Genomic DNA, 17,114 nt, shown 5'->3' with positions numbered 1-17,114 from the left:
CCTCCCACCTGCTACACTGCTGCACAAATATAATTTTAAAATGTCTTACAATTACCACCTATAAAACATTTCAGATTGTACAGGCAAAACTCATCACTCCCATAAGTACAAAATGTATTTCAATATATTTCAAGGAATGCCCAATAAAGAACTGCTGATGAGCTCAAAGACACCACAGATGAACAGCATCCTGAGAAAGAAAAGGTTTCAGTGCCAACCTTGTATTTCACCCATAGATGTGGCTGTTGCAGAAAATTCTGGCCAGGTATTTATGCTGTTTATAATAAAGGATTAAAATTGTGAGGGAGGGAGTGTGAGAGAGTGTGTGAGTGTGTGAGCACACCTGTATCTTCAAACAAAGATAACATAAATCTTCATAAATGACCTGGAGACAGGGTTGAGCAGTGAAGTGGCTAAGTTTGCAGACGACACCAAACTTTTCCGTGTGGTAAAGACCAGAAGTGATTGTGAGGAGCTCCAGAAGGATCTCTCCAGACTGGCAGAATGGGCAGCAAAATGGCAGATGCGCTTCAATGTCAGTAAGTGTAAAGTCATGCACATTGGGGCAAAAAATCAAAACGTCACATATAGGCTGATGGGTTCTGAGCTGTCTGTGACAGATCAGGAGAGAGATCTTGGGGTGGTGGTGGACAGGTCAATGAAAGTGTCGACCCAATGTGCGGCGGCAGTGAAGAAGGCCAATTCTATGCTTGGGATCATTAGGAAGGGTACTGAGAACAAAACAGCTAGTATTATAATACCGTTGTACAAATCTATGGTAAGGCCACACCTGGAGTACTGTGTCCAGTTCTGGTCGCTGCATCTCAAAAAAGACATAGTGGAAATGGAAAAGGTGCAAAAGAGAGCGACTAAGATGATTACGGGGCTGGGGCACCTTCCTTATGAGGAAAGGCTACAGCGTTTGGGCCTCTTCAGCCTAGAAAAGAGACGCTTGAGGGGGGACATGATTGAGACATACAAAATTATGCAGGGAATGGACAGAGTGGATAGGGAGATGCTCTTTACGCTCTCACATAATACCAGAACCAGGGGACATCCACTAAAATTGAGTGTTGGGCGGGTTAGGACAGACAAAATAAAATATTTCTTTACTCAGCGTGTGGTCGGTCTGTGGAACTCCTTGCCACAGGATGTGGTGCTGGCGTCTGGCCTAGACGCCTTTAAAAGGGGATTGGACGAGTTTCTGGAGGAAAAATCCATTATGGGGTACAAGCCATGATGTGTATGCGCAACCTCCTGATTTTAGAAATGGGTTAAGTCAGAATGCCAGATGTAGGGGAGGGCACCAGGATGAGGTCTCTTGTTATCTGGTGTGCTCCCTGGGGCATTTGGTGGGCCGCTGTGGGATACAGGAAGCTGGACTAGATGGGCCTATGGCCTGATCCAGTGGGGCTGTTCTTATGTTCTTATGTTCTTATGTAACAGTTCATGCATCCTGCAAGCGGGATCCTGCAAGTCCATGAATGTTTATGCCACAATAAATCTCAGTGTGATGCAGCAAAAATAACGGAGAGTTTAATAGCGCATTAAAAACTACCCCTTCTGGATGCTGTTCAAAAGGTATTCCGGACCCCCAGCAGCTTCAACAGGAAAGGATAAACAAATGAAGGGACAAACTATACAATGGTTGGTTGGCAACCTTCAGTCTCGAAAGACTATGGTATAAGCCTACAGCACCTGGTATTCCCAGGCAGTCTCCCGTAAAGCACATGTCTGAAAACTGCATGCTTGTATTTCTTCACCCCTCCACAAACAGCAGTCACATGGTGGGGGTTCTTGACCAGCAGTGGGGTGAGTGGAAATGGGAGTTTCCCTCCGTTCCACTGATCTAGATTGCTGCCCTGTTGTTGCTATTTGCCTTGGAAGAAAATTTTCACTGGTGCCAATGGAAGCGTCTGTAATGGAAGATCAGAAGATCATCAGGTGAATGATGTGGTGTTGACAACTATTCCATGTTTTGACAGCTGGTTGACAGCTCTGAAAAGGGCAGGGCTGGCTCCACAGCTGTAATCAATCAAGGCCAATGGAGACCTGGATGGACACCTGAGCTTCATTTGACCTTGATGGGACTTTGACTGGGCATGGACCAAAGAGCTGGCTCACCTGAGCCTAATTTGGATATAACAAGGGGCTAACAAGGTAGCTCACAGGTGAGCTGCATTTTGGATTATGAAACATCCAAGGATAAAAGGCAGCTTCAGAAGGAGACAGAGCTACCCTGATCCAGAGGGAGATGCTACCAGACCAAAGGGACCCCAGAACAGACACTACCTGACCCAGACACATGGCAGAAGGGGACTGCCAGGACCCTGCTGAAGGACAAAGAAGAGAGGAATGCCAGGACCCTGCTGGAGGAGACACTCTGCTGGAGGGGACACAGAGGAGGGACTCTGCTGCAGAAGACTGGATTGGGAAGACTGGACTGTGCTTTGGAGACTGGTTTGGACTTGGACTGGAGGCTTTGGACCTTTACCCACTAAGTTAAGTGGAGTTTTGGGGAGGAAAAGCCTCTGGACAAGAGGACTTGCAGGAGTGTCTGTGTTTGTAGTAATAAATTCTTGTTATTTGCTCAACTGATAACGAGTCCGGTTCATTTATTTGCACACCACAGCTGTTTTTTCGAGAGATAAAAGGAGGGTGTTAATTAGCCAAAAAGTGGGCATTAAAAGGGAATATTTGGATGAGACAAATTGGCGTAGTCGGTAGGAGAGGGAAAATTGGGATAGGACAGCGTCCCCCTGTGGGCACAGAGTAGCTGTGAGGGGTCTGCGTTGTGGTGGGGGCAAAGGGTTATCCCCCCTACACACACACACACACCAAGTTCCGGATCTGGATCAGCTCTCCCTTCCTCCTGGCAGTTATGGGAGGGGGCGGGGAGAGATGCAACTGCGAAGCCCAGGCTTTTACACAATGAGTAACTTGATCTTACCACCAAGTTTTGTTTTGCCACATTTCTTTGCATAACACAAGTTTTACCCTGATGACATTATTAGCTGCCATGCAACCACTGCCTCTTCTACCTCATACACTAACGGCTACCGGACCCAAGCAACTGCTGGGGAAGGGACACAGAGAATGACATTTGGGTAGCATCTTATCTTAGAATGCCGACGCATTCCCGGCATCACCTGGCAGGACAAAGTTCCAAACAACACAGTCCTGGAACGTCCTGGAATCCCTAGCATGTATGCACTGCTGAAACAGAGACGCCTGCGTTGGCTCGGTCATGTCGTGAGAATGGATGATAGCCGGATCCCCAAGGATCTCCTCTATGGAGAACTCGTGCAAGGAAAGCGCCCTACAGGTAGACCACAGCTGCGATACAAGGACATCTGCAAGAGGGATCTGAAGGCCTTAGGAGTGGACCTCAACAGGTGGGAAACCCTGGCCTCTGAGCAGCCCGCTTGGAGACAGGCTGTGCAGCATGGCCTTTCCCAGGTTGAAGAGACACTTGGCCAACAGTCTGAGGCTAAGAGGCAAAGAAGGAAGGCCCATAGCCAGGGAGACAGACCAGGGACAGACTGCACTTACTCCCAGTGTGGAAGGGATTGTCACTCCCGAATTGGCCTTTTCAGCCACACTAGACGCTGTTCCAGAACCACCTTTCAGAGCTCGATACCATAGTCTTTCGAGACTGAAGGCTGCCAACAACAGCATCTTATCATAGGTAAGCCTCATTGAAATAGGTTCACTACACTATTTTTGTACAATCTCCACTGGTTTCAGTGGGATGTGTGCAACTAGTTCCAAATCGATTATGATTCACCAGCTATGATTCAGTGAGTGAGTGTAAATCAGGAGGGGCTCAGGATGTGTGCATTTCTGATTCAGCAGCTTCCTTCTTCCCTACCCAAGCTGGAAACTACTCAGAACATTTTGGCAAGGTTTAGAAAAATGGGGAGGGCAAATGCATCAGAAAAGGCATAGAAACCCTAGGCGCACAAACAGATCTTTCACGCCTGCGGCTCTCAATTTGCAGCCCACAGGTCTTGCCTATGCCATTTATCCATCTCATGTGCTTTATTTATATTCTACAGAAATGCTCTCCCCAGTGGATCTGCACTGCAGAAGCCAAAGAATCACATTAACTATTTCCTGCAAGCAATCTCATCTATTTGACTTAGCAACTCTTTGCCCATGGCATTTTTCACATTGCACTTTAGTGACCCAGATCCACCAGCTCAAGTAGCAATCTGCAAGCCTGAGCAAGCATGTTAATTTGCCACTCATCTGCCCACCTATGGGCAAGTAGCAATTACTTTCACATTGCAACTGAGTGGAAAATGCACAGATCAGCTCATGCACCCTATACATTTACACCAGTCCCAACAGTAACTAGAATTTCCTGTATTGTTTCCCAATCTAGGAAAATACAGGTTGACCCTCTGGTTACACTTTCTTCTGTTCTCACGACCAACTATAATCAATAGGGGGCAGGCAATAAAGTAATATTTATCTGTAAGACCGATTCCATAAGCTTTATTGGCATTAAATATCTGTAAAACTGTTTTCCAGGGGTGGGGCTGGGGAAAAGGATGTCCTAGCATGTTACAGAATGCGAATTCAACCAGTCTGTTGTACAAGGTCAGCTAGATAGCATGGTCATCATCTTATTCCTCACTTCCCAGTTAATCCAGTACGAAATGAAAGTTAAGTGGATACCTTTGTGCTCAAAACCACTTAAAAGTGGTGAGGAACTCAGGGCCCAATCCTATCCAATTTTCCAGTGCTGGTGCTGCTGTGCCAATGGGGTATGTACTGCTTCCTGTGTTGCATGTGCAGTCACAGAGGCCTCCTCAAGTTATGGGAACATTTGTTCCCTTACCTCAGGGCTGCATTGCGGCTGCACCGGTGTTGAAAAATTGGATAGGATTGGGCCGTTAGTGGTGTAGCTACAGGTGGTGGTGGTACAGGAAGTATTGCAGGTGCCACAATGTGCTGTATAAGCAGCCCCTCCCACTCACAGCCTGAGCCATTCTGGGCAGTGATAGGCAATGTCAATAACAAATCCAGATTGATTGTTCTAATTTGTTTTCTACACTCCATTACAACATCCTACACATTAATTAAAAAGAGATTCTCTCAAACTACAGTTATTTCTTTGTTCAATTAGTGCATACAAAACCTCTTGGCATTTTTTCCTGAAGGACCAATGGCAAAATTAATACCTGCTGTTTAGAGTTACAGCTTAGTTCTGTTCACCTCTCACAAATAAGAATGGTCAATGACTCAAAAAGGTATGCTTATATGTTTAAAGAAAAACAAACTACACAAGAACGGGAGACAAACCTAAATACAAACATGGGTAATGTAGTTCTGGTCCATTTGGTATGCTGGTGCAAGGTGCAAAATGACCTTTCCTGTCATCTCCCTTAAAGCTGCCACCTCTTCTCCAGGAGGGTCAATGGCTCCTCCATCTTTTACATCTGTGTGATGAGCAGAAATTCAAAAGGTGTAGCCTTCCCAGCATGAAGATTTGGTGTCGTCTATTATACAGCTGTTCAAAGCACAGGAATCCTGCTAGAATAAAACCCTACCATGCTTCTTTGCATGCTGGCTTTACAATTTGTCACATGGGATTTGCAAATGACCTGCTACACATACACGCATGCACATGCACGCACACACACATGGAGTTTAATCTCAAGAGGGCCATACCAAAAAGTTTAAAAATTTAAAGACACTCAGAAAATACTCCTCTTGCAGAAGTTCCAGCACAGCAGGCAACTGTCTCCCTTTTTTTCCCCACTGGCACATTTCTCATGTGCAGCACAATCCTATCTTGTGCTGGAACAGGCAGGCCAGGAGCCTGTGCTGCATCCAGTTCAAGATAGGTGCCCAAAGTGGTTCAGCCAGAGCTGGCATAAGTCAGAGGAGAGCTCTGTGCTGCTCAGGAATGGGGTTTGGGATCCGTCATAACTGCCAGGTCCCAGCCCTGCCTCCCCACCTGCCTGTCCCCTGGAGTGCCTTCCACCCATCCTCCCCCTTTCCCGGAACACCTCTCTCCCACCTCCTCCCCACCCTCCCCAGAGCCTTGCGTCAGCCAAACACAGCCTGCGCAAGGCTCCTCTGTGAAGTCGGTGCAAGACTGGATTCAGCCTCCACAGGTGGCGTGTGCCCCTGCATCGGCCCAGTCAAGTCCCAAGGAGGTGCAAACATGCCTCATCAAACATGCAAACATGTTTGCAGCCCAAGGGCACCTTAGGATTGCACCTTCAGTTTTATTATTCATTTACTCTTCAAAACTCATTGCTTGCCTTTGTTTTCAAAACAACTGGTTAAGATGTACTACATCACACAAGGCTCCCAAGCTCTATCTGTCTATAACAGGGGTGGCCAAACTGCAACTCTTTGACATATAACATGCTGCTCTAAGAAATATGTTGGTTGAGCTCCTTTGTGCATCACAATTAATATAAAAGGTAAATAAGAAATTTTCCAGTTTTATAATTATTTACAGTTATAAACTGAGAGTCCACTGGATTAAAACATAACTTTAATGTTTACGATGAGTAAATATATTTAAATGCTTCTTAAATATTGTGACTCTCAAGCACCTGAATTTTATAGTATGTGCAGTGGCATAGCTAAGTGGGGGGCAGAGAGGAAAATTGCACTGAGTGCCATGCCTGAGGGGGGTGTCTTTTGGAGGCCTTCTGAGGGTTGGGAAGGCTGTGTGTAGGCCCCCCCCCAAGCTTTGGAAGGTCTGAGCAGGCCTGCCAGAGGCCTTAGAAAGGCAATTCCAGTTTTCGCTAAAATCAGAAGTGCCTTTCTAAGGCCTTGGATGTGTCTAAAAAAAATCCTCCCAGGTGCCAGTTGGTATAGCTATGCCACTGTTTACATGGCTTTTATGTTAAAGCAAGTTTGGCCACCCCTGGTCTATAAGCTAAGAAAATGAAGCTAGTAAATTGTCTCTCCGCCTTCAAACTACAGAAGATTCAGCCTTATGATGAGTCAGACCTTTGTTCCATCTAGGTCCATACTGTCAATACAGACTGGCACTGGCTCTCCTGGAATTCAGACAGGAATTTTTTCCTGTCCTACCTGGATATGACAGGAACTTACCCCAGTTCCCTACTATTGAGCCATGATTCTGCCCCAAACCAATTTCTGTATGGTTTGCAAGCTTTTGTAGAGCGCAGAAAACTATATTCAGAGTTGCTGCTCTCACTATATATGGTGACAAGACCCAGGATACAAAACTGCCCCCTTTTCCAGCTATTTCATCTATTAAAGGTAATATAGCAAAGCATGTAGGGTTCAAACAGTAAGCTGATGACCTGAAATGGAAATGAACAGCAACTGTGAGAATCAAGCAACAAAACCACACCTCACTCTAGCTGGGAGGCTGTAGACAGAACCTTAGCCAAACTTCACAGGGGACTTTTAAGACAGCAGAAACACAAAAGTGGCAGGAACATGAAAACTGGCACATAAAAGACATCACAGCTAATGGCAGGTGTTCTGAAAGGGGCCCACATAAGAAAATAAGAAAATCTTTCTCATTGTGTTGATGTGAAAGCAATGCATTGTGGAGACCTACAGGAAACTAGTTGTTAAAATCAGCTTTATGTTCTAATGGGGGTAAGGTTTAAGAAGCTTCTGAAGGAACAAGAGTATTTCAAGAAAGGAGAAGCTGTCTACAGATTCCACTGCTCCAGGAAACAAAGCACTTTTTCCCCCACTGAAACATGGGAACGTATGACTCAACAATGGCAACTATCAGAAACAAAGGTCTATCATAGTTCCATAACACAGTATAAGCTGGGCACAATGAAAAAGCCTGTGAAGCCTATAGTTTGTTATAGTGAGTTTATAGTTTGAGATACGAGGTGCCACGGTTTAGTTCAAGCAGGTCATAGCTCACAACAAACTTGCAAAAACTCATACGGAAATAACAGTAGTTTGTTACCGTAAATTCCTCTTCTGGTGAGAAGACGGGGGCATTCCTAATCCTCTGAGAATACCCCTCCCACTGTCAGGGTCAGCTAGGGGGCATCCAAGCCCCAGACCAGCCTGGAAAGTTGAAAAAGCTCCAATCCCTGCACATTATGCTCTGCTACCAGGGACAACTCTTAAGAGAACAGTAACTGCCTACCTACCAACCAACCAAATAAATATGGAACCATCTCTGCAAAATCATCTCTGTTTGTTGATTTCAAACATCAACAATAGCAGGGAGCCCTAACTTCCACCCCACATGTAGCCTATCACCCAGAAGAGCAAGATACCAAACCTAGAACTTTAGGTGGGTGGAATTCCCCCCTTTCTCCCCAGAAGATGAATTTATGGTAGGAAATTCCCATTATTTCACCTCTTCCCCCCATCAAAGGTACCCAGAGTAAGGAAGCAGTTAGGAGAAGGGCATACCAGAGAAGGTCACTCTCTACTAAGGTACACAGGATTCCATCTGCTGAGAGCTTCAGAGGTAATCAATCCTTGAAATTGGTCTGAAGTAAACAGGTAGCCAGATGAGCAAGAAATGGTGCACACCGAAACACTGCATTATTATGTATACCTCTGATCAGACCATAACCATCCCGCCCAGTAGCTCAGGATTCCTGGCAATTTAAACTACAGTAATCAGATTTCAGTTAGGCTCTTTGCTCTTTCTAGCACTTATCTGCTTTTCATCTGTATATGAAGTGCACAGTCAACTGGTGCATTTGAAATAACTGTTTACTGGCAACTCTGCCATTGCACTAGATTAGAGATCACTTTTACTTAAGGGAGTATCTGACTGGTCAGATATCCACATACGTATATGTTTTACTGAATTATAAATTGTATATTAAAAATGGAGATCTCTGCCAGTTTGAGATCTTGATATCTCAGTAACTTAATAATACGTTGGATATAGTTTGGGTAAACTTTGGATTTCCTGAGTAAATCTATCTACCATCTAATATCTTCTGGAAGGGCTCTGCACTGCATGCCAACACTTGCTGAGGCTTGAATACATGTATGTAGTACTGGGCATTTTTGTGGTAGTCCCTAGTGCAGAGCTCCCTCTTTCTTGGGGGATTCAAACGACTCCCTCTCTTCCAGCATTTTGGAGACTGTTAAAAACTATTCTGTTTACTTGAACCTTTGGGGGACAATAGCGGTGGGTTGCTCTCTGTATCTGATCTGCTATTGCTGTCCTAAGTTTGGGTGCTCGAATTTTAGATTTTTTATTACATTGTAATTATGTAACATCCATCACAGGTGCTGTAGATGTGGACAGCTTCACTGACAGGGAGTGATCTTCTGGGTCCCTTCCAACTCTATGATTCGACATTTTACTGCTTGCCAACTGCCTTGGAGCATTCAGATAAAAGGTGGTTTAGAAATTTAAAAAATAAACTTTACACACTTTTCTGTAATATTTAACATTGAAGCCAAGTCAGAATGCAATCTTATTTTCTTACCTCTCTGGACGTCTGCTGCTTTTTTCTCTTAAATAAATCTTATTTTTGTTTGTGTTAGTCTCAGGTTCTGCAAAAGCTCACAAAATCCTCATCCTCCTTAGAAACAAAGCCCCTCACATAAGACTTTAAAAAGAGCACTGTTTGAAAACCACTCAAATAAGAAGCATATGCACAGACCTCTAACAGTTTCACTTACAACTGCTGTCTGCCCCGAGTTCCTGCCAAGGTCTTTATCACTATGAAACCTGGCGAGTCTACTTACATTGCAATTTTAAAGAGTTATCCCAGATTCAGCAAACATGTGGGTCACCTGCCCAGAGAAGTCTCTGGAAACATGACAAGAGTCCAAAGATATAAGCCATAAGATTTAGAGCACAATCCTATGGGTGCCTGCTCAAAAGGTAAGACCCACTGAGTTCAATGGGACCTACGCCCAGGTAAGCGAGTATTGGATTGCAGCCTTAGAAAAGCAATAATACAATAGAGCTTGCTAGAGACAAGAATCCTAGGTTCTCTTCGCAGCTCTGCTGCCTTACGTGGCCCAAACCACTATAAATATAGCAAACGTAATCTTTTTAAGCCAAGGCACAGCGTCATCTGCATAGTTCAAGGCATTCAAGCTCTCTGAAAAGCTATTAAAAGAACCATTCTTAGCAGCATGCTGCATTGCCTGTGGTAACCCGCAACTACATTTGGGGCTATCAGTATCCCAAATGAATGGAGAAAGCTGTTCATTTGTTCACTGTTACATTAGGTTTCACTCCAGAGACACAAGCCATTTGGTCCTCACAATGGTCTCCACATTAAATGGTCAAGAAATTTTGCACCATCTAATTACCCAAAAGAGAAATGGTAGTGGATCTGTCAGAAAGCAGCACATATGCAGTAACCATATCTAGAAAATTGTTGCCATTTCCTTAATTTAAAAGCAGGGTCAGGCCTGGCTAGCACTTGGATGGGAGACCGCGTGGGAATACCGGGTGCTATAGGCTTACACCATAGTCTTTGGAGACTGAAGGTTGCCAACCAAAGAATAAAACACACAACTAAACATCATGCAATTCAGGATGATGAAGTATCGTGGATTCTGAAGGCCTCTTATAGAAGGATGCACTTGTGGCGAGACTCCTTAGAAACACCCTACAGCTGGAATTCATGACAAACATCCCTCAGTAAATCAGCAACGTTGAAATGGAAGCTTCACCCTCCCAACCATTTTCAAATCAGTTGCACTTAGTGGCTGGACAACATCAAACACTTTAAAATGAATCACATTCACTACCCTATTGTGACACTGAACCAATGATGTGAAACACCTGATCTTTCACAGTGTAGTATGATTTGTGTGGGATCCCAAGAACACTGCATGCCCACAGATGCTGCTACTTATATGCAGAAAAATTTTCAGTTTTCCCTTCTAGAGATTGCTTATTGGGCCATCTTGAATATCTTTTTTTGGAGGCTTCCTCAATGTCAGGAATGGCTGTTCAGGCGACCTAAATGGGTTATGGTGGGAGTAGGAAACCTGAAAAGGCAGACTGCGTGCACATGTACCCTTACCCTTTAGTCCCCAGTCCATACATTTTAATTCTGATGCTGTATTTTCATGTTTCATCAAGTGTGACTGTAATATTGCCACATACAAGTTAGCTATTCAACCAAATAGATTTTACACATTCATAAAAGGATTAATGAATCCTTATTTTCACCAGTAGGCAGCAAGTTACTGTTCCAGGACTACAGTTTGGAAGAATACCATTTGCAAGAAGTTCATTAAAAAAACAGGTGCAGTAGTTCTTATTCACAAATTGGTAGCATCCAAAGTCCATTTTGATGAATGGCACATTGCACCACATCAATCAAACACAGACAAAAGTAATAGCCCGTGGGCTATTAAAAAATATTTTTTTTAACTCAGTATATACTCTCTTCTGAGTTCTCAGAGCATTTCAATTTAAAGAAGAGGCAACGTAAAAATATTATCATGGTTAGGCAGAATTTGATAAAGAAGAAAAACCACTGCAGGTCACCACTTAGACATATGTATGGAAGCCAAAAAACAGGTGTGCAGGACCACTATTATAGGATGCAAAAAATTCTTATGAATATATACGTATACATGTCAGCAAGCAAAAACACAGGATAAAAGTTTAAGGGCCCACTCCTAACCAGTGCATGCTGGCTTACTGCCAGCGCATACTGTCGCAAATGTGCTGTAAGGCACACTTGTGAGGCCCTAGCACCAGTGGAGCGCCAGGGCTAGCTCAGCACCTGCTGGTACTGGGCTAGTGCGAGTGAATCACTGGTGCTCCACCACTCAGAGGTTGCGCAGACTGCCAGGTGGCGGAGAGGTAGGTGGGGGCATGGGGGGAGGTGAGGAGGAGATGTTCTGGGGCAGGGGGAGGTGGGCGGAAGGCGGGGAGAGGGTGGGGAGGAGGCATGCCAGGGGGAAAGAGAAGGGCGGGAGGGAGGCAGGACCGGTGAAAATCCACTCCACCTGAGCCTCTGTTTCGGGCCACTGGGTAGCCATAGAATTGAATAGTCCCATTGTGGGACTATGTGCCCACACGTGCCTTACCTGGGAACTGCCAGTGCTGCCCAGGTAGTGCTTAGGATGCCGTGGCAGCTATTTTCAGTGCTGCGGCAGCCCTGCGTGTTGGGCAGTTCAGGATTGGGCCGCCCACCAACTAAAACTGTGCTCTTATAAGATTTCTTAAATACTTCAGACAAACTGGAGACAAAAGCACCCACAAAATAGTAATGGTCAAGTATTATAATATGACATTATCCATTCTTGTTGTCTGCATTTTGCACACATTCAAACTCCTCATCATTCGTATTTACAAACAAACTGCAGATTCAGTATCTGAATTCACAAAAACGACAGAAAGTCACCATGAATAGTTTTTAAAAATGTTTTTGCACACCACTTAGAAGTCTCAACACACTTCTTTCTCATTCCCAACTGCAAATGGAAATGCCGCAATTCTTACGGCACAACCTTATACTCCCTGAGCACTGGCACAGCAACCACCTAGGATGTTGCAAAGGTGCTGTAAAGCATGTTGCAACACCAGGAGGACAAGCAGCACTAGCAGGAAGGCCTGCACCGTCCCACAGGCGCTGAATCTCAGATGAGCACCCAATGGAGCAGGAGCTGGAGGGCAAAGGGGGGGTGAGGTGGGATGGGTGCTGGGAGGGGGTTAACAGGAGTGAGAAGGTGAAACAGTCCCAGGGACAGGATTGGCAGCAGCAGAGCATGCCATGTCTTATTCCTTCTCCTGGGCCTGGAAGCCCAACGTGGGGCTTCTCAGACTTGAGCCAGTGATTTTGCTGGCACAGATCTGAGTAGCCCCATTGCAAAGACTATGGCTTTACCAGGGATAAGAGGACAAATGTCTCCTTACCCCGAGGAGACCTCCTGCCTGTTCCTTCACTGTGCTGGATGGAGCATGGGCCAGGCTGCCCGGCTGCACCAAAGTTGGTTAGGACTGGGCTTTCTGCCTCTAAGTGGGTAAAGGAGAAAAAAAAAATCACTCACTTGTAAAATAGTTTAAAAAAAACAAACTTGCTCTATATCAATCAGCCCATAAAGCAAACCAATAATTGAAAAAGGTTTTATTTAGATGTCTCCAATGTCCTGAGCAACTTCAATGGAAAGGCAAGATCACATACCATTTTCTGGAATTGTTCCCATTCCTAATGGATCAATGGAAGCAAGACCAATTCAGTTGTTGTCAACTCAGCTAAGTGTAGAAGTTCTTTAGCTTCTACACTGAAGGTGGCAGAACACCACCATCAACTCCCAAAATCAAATCCTTCTGAAACAATTGCAACCCCTAGGAGTACTATCAGTTCCCTTGCAATCTTTTCCAGGGTCCTCTTGTAAAACCTCTTAACATTTGATATAGCAAAAATCCTACTAGATTCCTCACTTGGTCTGTTCCTAGTCCACCACTCTCAAGGCTACTCTCCAAAACAGCCAGAGACTAGTATATGTTGTGTTCTTGATGCCTGTTTCTGATGCCTCTTGCATGGTCCTCACTATCTTCCCCAAAGCTGGATAACAACTTAGACTACCCTGCTTTGGAAAAGACTTCGGGAATCACACAAGAAGCATCAAGAACAGTTGATGAGTGATTTTCCTACTGCTAACGGTTATTTATTAAGAGTAGAAAAACTGCTTGTAAGTTACTCCTGATATCTTTTGCATGGATCCCAACACCTAGGACAAATCTGAATAACACCACCTAATTAAGGTTGAAGAGTACCCAAAAAGTCAAGAAGTCCAATCCAGTTTCCTTCCTCTGTGTCTGCTTAGTTAATACCATCACCCAATACAGTTGGGTCCATAGCCTCATACCACCATCAGTATAGTTGTTCAGCAGGAGGGAGGAACACTCTTCCAACTAAATACACAGCACAATGCTAAACATGTTACTCAGAAGTAAATCTCATTGTGTTCAGTGGACCTTACTCTCTAGTAAATATGTTTAAGATTGCAGCCTTAAATAAACTGTCTTGACAAAAGATCATTGGCAGAATCACAGCAAAACCAGGTTAATCTTTCAATATACGAATTTGGCTACCAGCAACCTCTGATCTCATTTTACCAGTTCATCCTGCGTGGCCTAAAAAGAAACATTCAAAAGGACCCCTTCAGGCAAGTTAATAAAGAAATATATGCACTCAAGAGGTCCTACACAAACCAGGTTATCAGAGTAAAGAGCATCCATCTCAAATATATTGCCTATACTCTTCAAAGCTAATAGATGAATATGTGATTGGCATCAATTCTCAAAGATTATTCATCTCAAAGTTTGTTTAACCAAAATCCCCCAAACATACTATGAATAACTGTAGCTTAATTTTCTATGCAAGAATGAAAATGTGCAAGAATTCTGTATTTGACTTTCATTTGCATTTATATCTACATTAGAGTAGCCATTTCAGGTCTTTTAGAAGTGCAGAGAGTCCCAGAAAGGCTCTGAAGGTGAGGGGAAGGGGCCACTTGCACACCAAAATGAAGCACCCTGTAAAACAGTTTTTTGCACCCCATCTAGCTATGCTATTGGTATACTTTTACTAAAGTCATTATAGAAAATACACCATCACGGAATTTAACTGAATGTAGAGAATTAATGCTTTAAAGACCATTTAAACACTGTTGCTACATTAGATGTCAAAACAAATAAACAAACAATGAAACACGAGTTTGACAGCAGTGCAAGTTGCATGTCCGACAAACAGCCAGACCTACTTCTGAGACTTCAGTCCAAACAAAAGAAGAACTATTGATGATGGGAGTGGCCCAGGTCAGAGTACAGCAATTTAACATTCCAAACCACATGACCACCTAACAAGAGCTTTGAAGTGTTCAAAATTTCTCCCCCATTTCTACTCTAGATCTTTAGTTACACAAAACAGTTACTTGACTTTCATAGTTCTTTTCCATGCCATGGTTCAAAAAAAGACCGTAAATGCTATGGACAAATTTAACTGCCAAGCCCCATCTCTGTGTTTTGATGCTGGATACATAAATACAGCAACAAAGCTAGACGTTTTCAGTTTTAAAAAATTGCTTTCACTTTATTTATGCTGAAGGATGAGGTACTCTTGTTACACCTGAATTTATTCCGTTTTGCCTTAAAATTAGAAAAGGCACATGGGCGTAATACAATTTTTACTTTCAGTGCATCTTTCGACCTTGGATTTCTATTAAAAATGATAGTTCAAATTTTTCCTATTGCATTTCTCTTCCTGAAACTGAAGCATAAGGAACTGCACATCCAGCAGCATTCAAAGTTCTTCCTTGCTACTACGTAATGATCTGCATTTACAATTTCTCTGCATGCACAATATACATCATAATAGCTTCTTTGTCAAATGGTACTTTGTCAATAACACTAAACAAACAGAAGGCAAATAGCAAGCAAAGCAACCTGAATCTCTAGAAAGCATTTGACAATTTCTGGGCAGAAACTACAGCATTACATATGAAGCTGGACTAACACTATGTCAGTTATGGCCAGTGACATGGGCCAAGAAGCAAAATATAACAGAAAATGTATTTGGAATTTATAGATAGCAGTACACAAGAAACTAGATTTCTATCAGCATGCTACAGAGTAAAACTTTTTCTTTTAAAGAAAAACATCTGAGCTCTACAAGTTATGGTACTTAGCGTGGATAGATAGAGATCCACCTAAGTTCACCAGTGACTGTATTAAACTACACCAGATGCAAGCTAAGTCTCTAAAAAGGCAATCTCAATACTATAAAGAAGGTAAAAAATCTACAATAATTTGTTGTGTCAGATGCTACTCACCAGTACAGGTAGTAGGTTAAAGCCAGGACAATAAGCGTAGCACAAACTCCAGCCAACAAACACATTCCAGACTGAGTTGCCAACATCTTTCTAATTCACTTTTGCTTTTAGAAAACAAGAAAGTAGTGGCGGGAAAAATGGAAGAAGAAAAACAAGGAGATGTCAGGTCCTGGCTGAAGAACAGATCAGTCTTGACAAGAAGGAAGGATTAGGATGACAAAAGCGCACAGAAGTAAATCTGGAATCATTGCCATTACTCAAAGCTGCCTCTTCAGTAACAGATGGAGGGCAAGGATCGTCTCGAAATTTCACAGCAGGATCTCTGCTAAATCATCCAAGTTTTCAATGCCCCAGAACTGTAAAGAACCCACATGACTTGGGCTTGAATGAATTAAATAATACCTAGCAATAAATGTAACAGTCAGTGTCAACATACCAAGTCTTTCCCCTAATCCAATAATCGTCTTAAGGCAAATTGCCATGCTACACTTGACAAGGATATCTTGCATTATATGGTAGGGCAGGGATAACAGAGAATGACTACGCACACCCTAGGCATTTCTTAAAAGGCAGCACTACTGTTTCAAATGCTCAACTGCTCTAGTCTGAAAGCTTGCATGGAAGAATTAATGGCCCAATCCTATCCTCAAAGTGCAGCAGCCTCCATGTACACTGGCACAATGATGATCCTGTAAGCAAAGAAATTCACTCACCCCCAGATGCTGGAACAACACCAGAAAAACACTATGTCAGTGTAACTCTTACCACAATGCACCTCTGCCAGCAGAGAGGCCAAAACAAGGAGGAAATGCCATATAAGGAGGGAGGGGCATGGGAAGGATGAGGAGGAATTGACACACACCATATCCTAAAACCTCTTCAGATGACAGACACACCCCCAACATCAGAAAAACACTATGCCAACAACAGAGCAGATATGAATAGGAGTAAACCCATCGGGAATATGGATGAAGGGAAAAGAACACTAGAAAACTGCAGCTCCTGCCACCTTCCTGTCTTGTTCATTTTTGTATGACATAGCGTAGGATACAGTGCAGCCAATCACAGCACTCCAACCCTGGTATATAAACTCCTTTCCAAAGACTGTAGGGCTCAGATTATCAGAAATGCAGCACAGGGCCTGTGTATTGCTGTCCTTCCAAAGGTGAGTGGGAGGGGCAGCTTACATGGTGCATTGTGGCACCTGCTGTACTTACCATACCACTACCCCCTCCGGCTATGCTGCTGTTCTCTGGACGGGCTCAGGATATGGTGGTCATCACACTAGTGTCGGTGCGCCATCAGTGTGGCATCCAAAGAGGACTGGGCCACAAGGTCTGTTATTCAACAGACCA

The 17,114-nt window shown here is 43.8% G+C and overlaps 1 protein-coding gene across 3 annotated transcripts in view; it reads right to left on the bottom strand.

The window, feature by feature from the left end:
• AGPAT3 (1-acylglycerol-3-phosphate O-acyltransferase 3) overlaps nt 1–17,114 on the bottom strand; it is a 94,171-nt gene that overhangs the window by 39,629 nt on the left and 37,428 nt on the right. The window contains exon 1 of one of the 3 annotated variants that reach the window (XM_066621110.1): nt 9,694–9,735. The exons of the other annotated variants lie outside the window; for them this stretch is intronic. The gene's annotated coding sequence lies outside the window, so the exon portion shown is untranslated. Of the gene's footprint in view, nt 1–9,693; nt 9,736–17,114 lie in introns of those variants that run through there. 3 annotated transcript variants of the gene reach the window in all.

This window comes from Tiliqua scincoides, chromosome 3, assembly GCF_035046505.1.
Source record: "Tiliqua scincoides isolate rTilSci1 chromosome 3, rTilSci1.hap2, whole genome shotgun sequence".
NCBI lineage: Eukaryota > Metazoa > Chordata > Lepidosauria > Squamata > Scincidae > Tiliqua > Tiliqua scincoides.
The sequence above is the reverse complement of the archived record's forward strand: the minus strand, read 5'-3'. Positions and strand labels throughout refer to the sequence as shown.